Below are 13,374 nucleotides of genomic sequence, written 5' to 3' on the forward strand. Positions count from 1 at the left end.
GCAGCGTGAGTCCATGTGTGATACGTCCAGGATGGGCTCCTCCACGGACAGGGAGGGGGCTCCTGGGGGTCGGGGGGGAGGGGGACGGGAAATGGTCACTAATGGGGACAGGGTTTCCTTCGGGGTGATGGAATGTTCTCAAACTCGACAGGGGTAACAGTGGCACAACAGGCGAATGTAGTAAAACCCACTGAATTGTGCACTTTAGAGGGTTTTTAAAAGACTTTTAATTTTTTTTAAAGTTTTTATTTATTCATGAGAGACACAGAGAGGCAGAGACGCAGGCAGAGGGAGAAGCAGGCTCCCTGCGGGGAGCCCGATGGGGACTCGATACCAGATCCTGGGATCAGGACCTGAGCCACCCAGGCATCCCAAGACTATTTATTTTAGGCAGAGAGAAAAAGACAGCGAGAATGACCATGAACAGGGGAGGAGCAGAGGGGGAGTCAGAACCGCAAGCTGACTGCCCACTGAGCATGGAGCCCCATACGGAGCTTGATTCCACGACCCTGAGATCACAACCTGAACCAAAACCAAGAGGTTGGATGTTCAACAGACTGAGCCACCGAGGCGCCCCAATGGGGTGAATTTTATGGCATATGAACACATCTCAAAAATGAATCCCTTAGTTGCATAACCACTGCCCAACCATCAGTACCCACCATCCAGAATGTTCTCTGGACTCTAATCTTTCTGGCAGGTGGTGCTGCAAAATGAGAGAAGGAGCGGCCCAGGTCACGCTGCCCCAGGCAGGGAGGCCAGAGGGTGCCTGTGAGCTCCTGGGACAGACACCACCTGACTTAATGGTCTTGTTCTGGTACCAACATTTTACAGGGAAGGCAGGGAAAGGGTTTGAAGAAATTGACCCAGGTCGAAAGTGAAAAACCCAAGGATTACATCTCAGAATCCAGATAGGCATTGAACAAAATTCAACAGATTTCACATCCAAAACTATTAGAAATCAGAGAAACCAACAGAAAATGGGGGCCGGACAGGGGTAAGAACTGCCTTTACTTGAAAAAACACCATAAAGCGAAAGCCCATGGCAAACACGCAGCGTCCACCGCCAGAGGAGTGCAGCCTAGAGCCGAGAGCTGGCCACTGCAGTATGACAAGAAAAAAAAAAAAAAGGAAGAGAGACCAGAAGGAAAGGCAAAATTTTAGGAATCCCAGAGAACCAAGCGGCCGACTGTCAGAACTAAACAGAGCAGAGCAGGTGGCCGGCAACTCACCTGAGGCCTGCGCCGCACGTGTGCTGAGGAGGCGGCTCTGGGAGCTTCTGCCCCTTGCACCCACCACCTCCTCTTTATCCGGCCGCCTCTCCCGGGTTTCACGCTTCGGTTAACTTTTACCTGTCAGATGTACAATAAGCAGACCCTGGGAAGGTTCCCCGTCCCCCAGGAGCACCAAGGCCCCAGAGCGGGGAGGAGATGCGGGGGGGGGGGGACAGGTGGACGGAGGTGGGGGATGGAGGGAGGTAAGTGGGGAGAGGTGCGAAGCAAGCACAGCAAAATGCCAATGGTAGGACCCAAGTGGTACGCAGTGCGCGTCCACTGTCCCATCCTTTCAACTTTTCTGCCCGGCTGAAAATTTTCCTGATGCGATCTTTTCCCTCTGGGTTAAAGGTGGAGTTTGACTTTCACCGCCAGGTGTTTTCAAGCTTAGGAGAAGCACATTTTTTTGAGTGGATTCTGCCCAAGGAAATGTGAGCAATCACAAGGGAAGCAGCAGTCGTTACAGAGCACCGTGTGCGAGGCTCCGTGCCTCTGCACGTTCACCCAGCAGACCTTCAAGAAGGCACATTCCCACCTCAGGGCCTTTGCACTCACCGCGCCCTCTGCCAGAATGCAGTATCCATCTCCACGTGCCTGGCCTCCACCACCCAGGTCTCACTTGAATATCGCCTGCTGGAGGGACTGTCCTTCCCACCCCTAACCTCCTCCCACCCTCCACCATGCCTGCTTGATTAATTCATGACACACCTCGCTGTCTGGAGCTAACTGCTCGGCCGCCTTGCTCCTTACCAATGGAGCAGGGACCAGGACTGTCTTGCTGACACTACTTCCCCACGGCCTAGCCCAATCCTGGCACACGGTCAGAGCGCGGCAGCCACGGGTCCCCTGGGGCTGGGCGGGGGATCCTGGGACAGACAGGTGGGCCTGGATCTGGGAAGCACCCCGGAGGGAGGACAGCCCGGCTGTGAGAGGGGAGCCCCAGGGAGGACACGACGCCAGGGACCGGGTCGGGTGGACAGCAGAGGAGGGACACCTGGATGTGGCCAGATGCTCAGGGTGGGGCACACACGCAGGACGGTGCCCGAAGGGCGTCACAGGTGCTCGATCAACGTCCCCGTCAGGACTGGATACACAGACACTGTGGTTAGCACCCCCCCACCCCACAACTGTCCAAAACCGGGTTGGGCTGGCCCCCAGGGCACGTGGGAAACACATCCCACTCGGTCCCCTCACGCCAAGGAGAACATACCGCGTGGGCGCTGGGAAACCACACAGGGCCTCAGCAGCAGCAGGACAGCCTAGAACAGCCTAGAACTTCAGAAGACAGGGCAAGTCTCCAACCAGGGCCTGGGGATTAATCCAGCCGTCCTCCCACTCTTGGATGCGCCTCCCCCCACAGGTGTGCCTGCATCACTCGGAGCCCCTGCAACACTGAATGGGGTCAGGTCAGGAATTAGGAATCTTCTTTAACAATCAACTACCCAGAAAACAGTCTGTTTCTTTCCTTTACTTCCTCACTTGCTCGTTCCAGACTGGGGAGCATTTCCTGCTCGCTGGGCCCTGCCGTGGGGATGAAGGGCTATGGAGGGACAGGCACGGCCTAAACATGACGCTGAGTGACAAACGGATTTGAAACAAGGCGTAATATAAGGGACACCCCCAGGTTAAACAGACCTCGTCTTGTTTATCCCTTAAGTCAGGGGTTGGCAAATACGTCCTGTTAAAGACCAGAGGGACCCCGGGGAGGCAGGGACGGTGACCAGGGCGGAGGGGAGTGACATATAGGTGGCTCTCACCCAGGCCGGTCCTGCCCCACCTGGGGGGCTCCTGGCCCAGAGGCTGCTCAGTCTCCCCAGTGCCCGGGACATCCCCCCCAGAACAACCTGGCTCTGTGTCCACAGTGCTGGAAACAGACTCTGGGGCCGCCATGGGGGTGGGAGTGGGAAGGACGCGGTGTCAGTATTCTCCAGGTATTTAAAACACTTTAAGGGGGTGCCTGGGAGGCTCAGGTCATGACCTCGGGGTCCTGGGATCGAGCCCCGCGTCGGGCCCTCTGCTCAGGGGGCGCCTGCTTCTCCCTCTCCCTCTGTGCGCTCTGGCTCTACCTCTCTGTCAAATAAATAAATACATCTTTAAAAAATACGTCTTTAAAAAAGATGTTACGATAGGGCAGCCCGGATGACTCAGCGGTTTGGCGTCGCCTTCAGTCCAGGGCGTGATCCCAGAGACCCACGTCAGGCTCCCTGCACGCAGCCGCTTCTCCCTCTGCCTGTGTCTCTGCCTCTCTCTCTCTCTCCCGGTCTCTATGAATAAATAAATAAAATCTTAAAAAAAAAGTTACGATAAAAACATATTTGTACCATCCCGGTGCTTCTGTCTGGCTTGCAGTTCCCCGTAGTAAAAAGCTACAGTGCGCACCTTCCCCAGCGCTGGGCTGGGCCCCGGAAGCAGCTTCTCCAACCTCCTAACAAACACTCCCGCAGGCAACTGTCACTGGACCCACCTTACAGCTGGGAAGACTGAGGCTCAGACGTCCAGGCCAGTTCAAGGCAGCAGAGCTGGACTCACTGGTGACCTCCCACGAGGGCTGGCTCTCAGCTTTGCTCAAGGCAGCCCCAGCTGGCCTGTCCTCACCCGTGACCGGAAGCTTCCTCCCAAAGCCCTCCGGTGGCCTTCCCTGACCCCCGGGCTGACCTGCTGCCCCTAAATGTGCTCCCACGCACGAGCCCACGTCCTGCAGCCATCTGGTCACTGTGTGACCCCCACCACCACCCCGTCTACGGGGCTCGAGCACAGAGCCCCTGCTGGGCCTAGCACTGGACCTGGTGCCGCGCTCTGAGCCCGTGCGACCGACTGCCAAGCTCTCGGCACGCGGTGTCACCTACACCATCACCATCACAGGGACAGAGGGCGACTGCGCGTCTTTCACGAACCTGGACACCCCAGGCTCACCCTCCAGACCCAGCACCCAGCAGTCACCTGCCTGCGCCCACACACCCGCCAGCCTGTGGTCTGCTGTCTGCTCAGGTTCCTTCACGCTGTGGGCCCTGGGCCATGCAGCGGCCGCATCTCCTCCCCACATCCCCTCTGCTTGGTGAATGCCTCCCCGGGACTCATCCTGGGGCCTGGGGGTTCAGGGTTCTAGCCTCTCCTGGCAGCTTCCCTCTGGAACCCACAGCACAACACCACCTTCAGGGCTCTCCTGGCTCCAAGGACAGCTCCTCGGGACAGGTCGCTTCTCCCTGCCTCCCTCACTGACCCCCCTACCAGCTCTCGGGCACAGAGCTAGCCTCAGTGCACATGGCAGAGAAACCCTGGAGGGCTGCGTGGAGGTGGCTGAGGGCAAGCACCGCGGGACCCTCAGGGGAAGGGCAGGGGGAATGCAGCTCTCACGTGTTCCCCGAGCTGGACATCTGATGAAGGGCTTCCCGCCGGGCCTGTCCTGGGCATGCCTCTCACCCCTCTTCTTCAGAGGGCGAAACGGGCTCAAAGAAGGGGGACTAGGTGGCTTTGCGTTCAGTCAGACGCCTACCTCACACTGCTGGGAGAACAGAGGGACATTCTTTTTAACAACTTTATTTATTGAGACAGAAAGATACAGAGAGATGCAGAGAGAGAGAGAAAGAAAGAGAGAGAGACCACGAGCAGGGGAGAGGCACAGGGGGAGGGAGAAGCAGACTCCCCCGCTGAGCCAGGAGCCCGACGCAGGACTCGATCCCAGGACCCAGGGATCATGACCTGAGCTGAGGGCAGACACTTAACTACCTGAGCCACCCGGGCGCACCAAGGGATGTACAGGTTTCAAAGATTTCATTTCTTTATTTTAGAGAAGAGAGCGAGCATGAGGGGAGGGACAGGGAATCTCACACAGACCCCTCCTGAGCACAGAACCCGACACGGGCTCGATCCCACAACCCTGAGATCACGACCTGAGCAGAAGCTAAGAGGTGGACATTCCACTGACTGAGCCACCCAGGGCCCCTGCACCTCCGTAAGATTTAATTTGAAAGAGAAAGAGAGAGAGAGAGAGAGAGGGAGGGAGAGGGACGGGGAGAGGGACGGGGAGAGGGACGGGGAGAGGGACGGGGAGAGGGACGGGGACTGCTGTTAACATAACCCGGGCCAGCACACTGCGCCCTGCGGAACAATCCCACACGTTGTCTGTTTTATAAACGAGGTTTAATCGACACGGAGCCACGCGCACCCATTTCGGAATCCCTACGGCGGCTTTTGCGCTTCGACGGGAGAATGGGACGCTCGCCCCGGGCCCACCGGCCCTGCCCGGAAGCTCGCCAAGCCCCGACCGACGGAAGAGGGCAGGTGCGATGAGCCTCCCCCGGGCTCCTGGGGCCCCAGGACCGGCTCCCCGGCTGTCAGCGCCGCGGCCCTCCCGGCAGGGCCCCCAGGCAGGCGCTGACTGTCGGCTCTGAAGTCCCAGGGTAGGGTCCCCACGCGGCCCTGCAGCCAGCGGCGCCCTGCCTCGGGTGGGGGGTCGGGGCTCCTCGGGGGACGCCAGGTGGCCAACGCTGGACCCCCACCCGGGACGGTCCGGGGACGAGGCTGACCTGGAGACGGGAGGGCAGGACGGGCGGGGGGGGAGGGAGCCCCGCCCCGGCAGGTGCCCCGCAGAACATCACGCGCTGTCTCAGGCCCAACGTGTGAGGTTCCTTGGCCCAGTTTTCCTCCCAGATATATTTTTACTCCCCGGAAGCCGGGGCTGGGCTGCAACACCGCGCCTGAATTCTGAAATGCCAAGAGCGCTGAGGACGCAAGCGGGGCTGCCGGCAGAGGCCCCGGGCCCGGGGCTCGTCACGCCCGCAGGAGCGCGCCGGGCAGGCTCCAGGTGGACATTGCCTCGGCACGGCAGTAAGCCCCAGGTGGGCCGGCCTCCCCGGCAGGGCAGCTCCAGGCTTCCAGAATCCTGGGGGCCAGCATGGGCAGCGAGCGGGGCCAGAACCAGGCCCCCGACTCCCCCCCGGGCCCCAGGATCACCACGGGAGCCTTGCACCTTGAGGGTCCCTCTGCAACAGGCCCGCGCTGGCTGCTCCACCCCGCGAGCCAAGGGCCAGCACGGCCCCACCCTCCGAAGCCCGCGGGGGTGGCCAGCCTCCAGGACAGTCGCCAGTGGGCTGGGCCCCGGGTCCTCCTGCAGTGGCTGGTGGGTGTGGTCGACAGGGTAGGGCTCAAGCCAGACACCGTCATGTTCCCGGGTGGACGAGTGGCTGCCATGCTGGGAACCGAGGCCACCTGCCACCAGGCATGCAATGGAGTAGGTCGGGAGTGGCTCAGGTGAGGCAGGAGGCTTGACTGCAAGCTGCTCTGAGACCCTGTGGGAACCACACAGCTCGGCCGCCCTCGGGTTCCGGACACACAGACATCATGAGATAATAAACATGTGCCACTGTCTAAAGCCACTACATTTGGGGTAATTTGTTTCACAGCAACAGCTACCTGATACACACGGGGTTTCCACATGGCCCCTGAGTACAGATGAGGATGGCGGGCTGGGGGATGCCGACAAGGCTGGCTCCCTGCCCCCCGTGCTCCTGCCACACGGCTTCCTCACTGTCCTCACATGTGCCAGGCAGTCCTGCCCCAGGGCCTTTGCACACACTTCTCTGGGATGCTCTTCCCCATCTCACCATTCCGGCCTGGATCAAAGTCTCCTCCCCAGAGAGAGGCCCTCCCTGCACACCTGGCTGAAGGCTGCTCCCCACCCCACTCGCCCCATCATAACCCCTACCCCTGATCAGTTCAAAGCTCCTCCTTGCTCCTGCAGTCCCACTGGCTGCTCTCTTGGAGGCCAGAAGCCTCCTGAGGGCAGCAAGCATATTGTGCTTCACAGCCACAGCTCACGGAGCCGCTCGGCAGGGCCGCCCGCACAGTATCTGCTCCCTCCTGCCTGGTGGTGACGCAGGGAGGCACATGGGGAGTCACGACAAGGCCTGGGGGCCGGGGCACGAAAGGCCTGGCTCAGGAGGCAGACAGGGGAGTAGGAGGCTTGGGGCACAGCCTGCTTTGTGTCTCTAACCACTGGGCCTCTCCTGGCTGACGCTCCAGCACCGGCTAGAGCGCAGCAGGGCCGCGGACACAGCACCAAGGAGCTGACGTTTGCTGAGCCTGAACGTGGGGCCGGCAGCGTGGGACACCCTCGCGCGTGAATTCACCACATCCTCCAGCAGCCCTAGGTGGTGGGTCTGCTGCTACCTACACTTAACGACGTGGAAGCCAAGGCTCCAAGAGGCCAGCCAGGCCACTGGCCTGAGGTGCCCCAGGAAAAAGTGGGAACAGATGAGTGTGATTCTGGGCAGTCGGGCTCCAGCCTGAGCCGCGAGCACACGGAGGAAAGGAGACGCCGAAGCACTAGTCACACTAGAGCCAGCAGAGCCTCCCTGGCAGAAAGAAGAGCCAGTGCAAAGGCCCTGGGGCACGACTGTGTCTGAGAGTGTCCAGTGGTCGAGTGACCATCCCTGCCGCCCGTGCTGCTCAGGGGTGCGGGACAGGGTGGGAATCCGGTCACAGGGGCAAAGGCTGGTGCGGGCCTCTTCCTGTGTTCCTTCCTTCTGGGCTTCCCTCCGGGCCCAGCATACAGTAAGCGCTCAGTAACGAGCTGATGAGCAAGCAGGAGTGCCCGGCCTGTGCACAATGGGATATCACATGGGCTTCAGAAGACCCCGGGGGGCCCTGAGCTGCACCCACGAGGACAAAGCCAAACCTAATGTGTTAAAGTGTAAACTGCAGAACACAGTGGAAGATTCCCAGTTCCCCATTTTTTTTTTTTACAGATTTATTTGTTTTAGAAAGAGAGCGAGCGGGAGGAGGGGCAATGGGAGGAGGATCTCAAGCCGCCTCCCCACTGAGCGCGGAGCCCGATGTGGGGCTCGATGCCGGGACCCCAAGATCACGACCAGAGCTGAAACTGTGAGTCAGACGCGCTGCCAACTGAGCCACTCAGGCGCCTCTCCCATTTCCTCATTTCCTAACTGATGACAAAGCCACAGTAATCCAGGCGGGGTGGTCCCCACAGAGGCAGGGACATTGTGGAATGGTCCAGAATGCATCAGTGAGGATCCAGGCTTCCATGTGCACACTTGCAGCCCGTTGAGATCCACCGGGCACCACGACCCCTGGGGGGGGGGGGGGGGGCGGCGCAATCCCCACGCCGGGACGACAGGACCTCCCTGCGTGGAGGACGGAGCAGGGCCCCATCCCACACCACACACAGGACAGACCCCCAGCACAGCGGGACTCGAAACCGATGTAACGAACAGAGGAAAACACAGCTGAGCCTTTACCACGTCGGGTCCGGCCGCAGCTTCTTGCACGTGACAACGAAGCACAAGCAACCGAGGCAAAATAGACTGGACTTCCTCAAAATGAGAAACATTTGCGCTTCGGGGGCGGCGCCCGGCGGGCTCGGTCGGTGGAGTGTACGACTCTTGACTCTTGGTGGCAGGGTCGTGAGCGTGGAGCACACTTGAAAACTAAATAAATAAATAAAATATTTGTTACAAAATGTTTGCCTACACAACAGGAGAGAATATTTGCGGATCACAGGCCTGGGAAGGGACCGGTCTCTATGACACGCAAAGGACGCTTAGGATTCAACAACAGAAAGAAAAACCACCCAAAGGAAGAACGAGCAAAGGCTCTGAACAGACACGTCCACGGAAGATGTACGAACAGCCAGCGAGCCCGTGAAGAGGACTCCACGTCATCAGCGGGATGCAGGCCCCCGGGGAGGCACCTCGTCCCCCAGGACACCCAGAGTTGAGCTGACACCCGGGAGCAAGTACCGTCCAGGATGGGGATCCGAGGCCTCATGCACGGCGCGCGGGATGGGAAGGGGGGCAGCTGCGGTGGGGGAGTCTGGAGGTTGTTCACAAGGTTAAACCCAGACTTTCCAGGCAACCCAGCAACTCCGCAGCCGGGTGTGCGCCCACACGACAACCTGCCCACGCAGGTGCACGGCACACCACCCGTTATTGGCAAAACAGCAGAAACGACCCAGCTGCACCAACAGATGAACGGATAATGGGACCCGCTCCATCCCCGGTATGGAACGAAGAGGAGCGAGGTGTCCACACGTGCTACCCGTGGACGAAGCCCGAGCACACGCCTAGTGACGGCGGGGAGGGTGAAGGCATCCTCAGGGGGAGAGGGCACGTGCAAAGGTCCTGGGGGAACAGGATGGGATGCTTTTGAGCAAAGAACAGGATGGGTTTGCTGTGGCTGGAGGGGAGGGAGCAACGGGAAGAGCCGAGAATGGGGGCAGGGAGCAGCCTGGGGGGGCAGAGCCCCGAGCAGCAGCCGAGCCTCTCCACCCTCCCCCAGATCTGTCCATCCCCTTCTGCTCCCCCACCTGAATCTCACTGCACAAAGCGAATGCATTTCCAGAGCAATAAACAGGAAGCCTTGCAAAGGATGGGGGAGGGTGGCCATGGGTCCAGAACTCCGCAGGCCTCAGGCCAGTGGTCACTTTTCCAGAACCTCCCAGCATTCAAGAAAGAGGATTCCAGAACTTTCACCAGTCTTGCCACCAACACGGCCACACACACACCGGTCCGGGCCAGCGCGGGCCTCCCCGCAGAGTCCAGGGCCTGAGGCTTGAGAGAATCCAGCGGCTTCCTGAAGAAGCAGGCTAGGGGACCGGTGCTGAGCGAGCGGCGGGCGGAAGGCCAGGGGGTCGGGTCCACAGAGTGTGATCCTGGACCACATCCCGGCAAGGAGACAGTCGCAGCTCTGAGGGACAGTTTTGGACTAACTGATAACCTGGGACCGTGCACCGGATCGGCGGCGACCTCTCCGACTTGACCCCACACTTAGGGACGAGAACGTCTCTGTTTACAGGGTCTGCAGCAGCTCGTTATTCGCGGGCCTGTACCTGCCGATCCACCCACTGGCCAAATCAACACCTGCGAGCCTTTCACCATCACCTGCAGACACGCAGGGTAGCGAGAAATCTGTCACCTCCCACCCGTGTCCAGCTGAGGTCACTCTGCCTTCATGGTTCACCTCTTGGACCACAGACACTTTCCACGGGCTAATGAGTGACGTGTCTTGAATTTTTGTGCTTTTTGTTGGTGATGTTCACGGGTTAAAACAGCCCCCGTCTGCCTTCGAGGTCATGATCGAAGGGTCCAGAGGTGGAGCCCCGTGTGGTGTTGGGCTCCCTGCTTCCCCCCAGGCCCCCCGGCCCCTGCAGCTCCCCCTGCTTGTGCTCTCCCTCTGAAAGAAATAAAGTGGCCCCCAAGCGTAGAGCTGCAGTGCTCTGGGGCTCGCGGGCGCAGAAGACCATGTGTGACAGGCCCTCAGAAGGAAAACACTCGTGGGCAGCCCGGGTGGCTCAGCGGTTCAGCGCCGCCTTCAGCCCAGGGCCTGATCTGGGAGATCTGGGATCGAATCCCACGTTGGGCTCCCTGCACGGAGCCTGCTTCTCCCTCTGCCTGTGTCTCTGCCTCTCTCTCTCTCTCTCTCTCTCTCTGTGTCTTTCATGAATGAATAAATAAACAAAAATCTTAAAAAAAAAAAAAAAGGAAAACACCCGTGTGGACAAGCCTCCCCCACACATGAGCTCCAGCACCGCGGGCCAGGCCCTCAGCCTTAGCGAATCGACCACACATACCTTACAGAGAGGCTCTGAGCAGAAACACACGTGACACAAGCTTCCACGATGAAACTGTGAGCAGAGGCTCGCAGGGACCTCACCCTGTGCGCCCGCGGGAGCCCTGCTTCCGTACCCACGGACTCGGTGTTCGCGCCGACCTTACAGGACAGAAGCGATACGAATGAGGAGAACCGGCCACCTGGGTGTATCAGGGCCAAAGGGGCATCAAGTCTGCAGCTCTCAAGTGGCCCGCAGCATCTCTGTCTCCCTCACACACACACACACACACACACACACACACACACGCATGATAATACCCGTTTGGTAAAAAGATAACGTAACGTGGTGAAGTGTGAGCAGCTGGCGAATCTCAGCTAAAGGCCTATGGGTATTGCTGCAGTATTCCTGCAACTTTTTCTGCAGGCTTGAGAATTTTCAAAACAGGAAGTTAAAAAAGAAAATGTACGGACACAGAAAACCACCTGGGATGACGGTTATCTCCTCCTGGAAGCAGAGGGCGAGACAGGAATCTGCCCTCTCCCCTGACCACAGGTCTGATTGTTGCTTTTTTAAAGGAAACATGTTATTACTCGTCGTTACAGACTCGCCTGCTGCAAGAACCAGGCGGATGAGTGGGACAGAATAGAAAGTCCAGAAATAGAGCAGCCACGTGCACGAATCTGCTATGTGATAAAGGTGGCATCTCAAATCAGGGAGGAAAAGCAGCTTATCCAGAAAGTAGAGTTGGGACAACCCCGAACCACCTGGAAAAACACGGAACAGTAGACTCTCTTACACCTTGTGTAGGGATGAGTTCCAAATATAGCAAGATTTCAAATGTGTTTTTTTTTTAAGTGAAACTACAGAGGCTCTAGAAAAATTATAACCTCAGAACAGGGAACACTTCCGTCCGTGACATCAAACCGAGAAACCATAAGAGTAGAGATTGATAAGTTTGGCCACGTAAGTACAAAGATATCTGCCTGACATTAATTATCATCATAAGAGATGAGAAAAGACCACTCATGCCTGTGCATAAATTAAAAAGAACAAAAATGAACACTGTTCACTATATATAAAGAGCTTCCACCAATCAATAAGAAAAAGACCCCGAATGAATATGGGAAAGTTACAACCACCCAGTTCCCAGAAGATAAAGAGAGTTGTGAGATGTGAGTTATTAAATGTGGGAACAGGGGTGAGCAATGAGGAGGGGACTGGCCCAGGTGCACCTCGGGGCGTCCTTCATACACGAATACCCGAGGCTCACCCCACTTCCTTAAAGCTTCCAGGGGAATAAAGGCCAAGAAACGTGTGTACGGTGTAAACGAGAGACGGAAAGCAACTGTGACAAAACTGTCACCATTTTGGGGGTTGCTTCTTCCAACCAAAAGCCAGGCTAAGTCCCCAAGACGCCTTCACACGGACTCAAGCTCGCGGGGCCCCTCGGGCTGGACCCCAAGCCTGCCAGTGTGGCCGGCTGGTAAAGCAGGTGCAGGGCCCCGTGGCTAATCCCCCGGGCCCATAATCCCCACACGGGGCAGCCCACAGCTCCAGGCCCCCCTGTCCAGCTGGCAGGGGCAGGCAATCCCCAGTGGGGTCTCAACCTGCCTTGTCACGAGTGGCGACACGTGGCTCAGCTACAGCAGCAGGCGGTGCAGACAGGAAGGCCCGGGAGCCCGAGACCCCCCTGGAGCCCGGGCCTCCCCAGCTCTGAATGCTGACATCATGAATCTGTCATTTGGTGAGCGCCACCCAGGGGCTGCAGGCTTCCCCCCCCCCACCCCCGTTCCTGCCTCCCGAATCCCCAGGACCCCACTGCCCTCATCTTGAAAGGAGCTGACATGGGGAGCAGCAACTGCACTGGCTCAGAGGCACAGCGTCCAGGGGGCAAGGGGGGCCGGACCCAGGCCAAGACCCTGCGTGCCCCTCCCACATCAGCATCAACCTGCAACAACTTGCTCCTCCCCGGGCTCTCCCCAAGGCCCCCCACCAGCTCCAAGGCAGGGGCCAATCCCTCCCGGGGTTCTTCGGCTCCCTCAGCCTCCATCCAGGCCCCCAGCACCGCTCAGCACAGCTCACCTGGTACCTGCACTGGGAAGCTGGGCCAGGCCCCCCACCCCCACCCCACAACCCCACATGACTGGCCCTGCCCGTTTCAGAACCGCCCACAACACTGATTTTGTTTCCATGGATCAAATGACTCAAGCTCATGCCTACCTCAGGGCCTTTGCATGGGCTAACCCCTCTGCCCAGAACACTGGACCCGTGGCTGCACTTCTCACTTAGGCCACCCCTTCCCGACCACTCCACTGCAGCTGGCCCCGCACTGGCAGTCGCCCCGACACTGGTTTCTTTTTCCTCTGCACGCTCACTACTGACCAGCCTGCTCTCACTCAGGGGACGGCAAACACTTTCCGTAAAGCACAAGACTGTGAGTATGCCTGACATTGCAGGCCATGAAGTCTACGAGCAAAAAGTCTTCCCAGGCCACACGTGAGTGGGTGGGTGCAGCTGTGTGTGAATAAAATT

The 13,374-nt window shown here is 58.8% G+C and overlaps 1 protein-coding gene across 7 annotated transcripts in view; it reads right to left on the reverse strand.

Annotated features, from left to right (window-relative positions):
- The window catches only part of PIP5K1C (phosphatidylinositol-4-phosphate 5-kinase type 1 gamma), a 49,228-nt gene that overhangs the window by 31,403 nt on the left and 4,451 nt on the right, over nucleotides 1-13,374 (reverse strand). The window contains exons 1-2 of one of the 7 annotated variants that reach the window (XM_041761027.1): nucleotides 2,485-3,341; nucleotides 1,233-1,352 (exon numbers count right to left, since the gene is read on the reverse strand). The exons of 5 other annotated variants lie outside the window; for them this stretch is intronic. The gene's annotated coding sequence lies outside the window, so the exon portion shown is untranslated. Of the gene's footprint in view, nucleotides 1-1,232; nucleotides 1,353-2,484; nucleotides 3,342-13,374 lie in introns of those variants that run through there. One more of the 7 variants, XM_041761028.1, reaches the window with a different exon arrangement.

The sequence above is a fragment of the Vulpes lagopus genome, chromosome 7, assembly GCF_018345385.1.
Source record: "Vulpes lagopus strain Blue_001 chromosome 7, ASM1834538v1, whole genome shotgun sequence".
NCBI classification, from domain to species: domain Eukaryota; kingdom Metazoa; phylum Chordata; class Mammalia; order Carnivora; family Canidae; genus Vulpes; species Vulpes lagopus.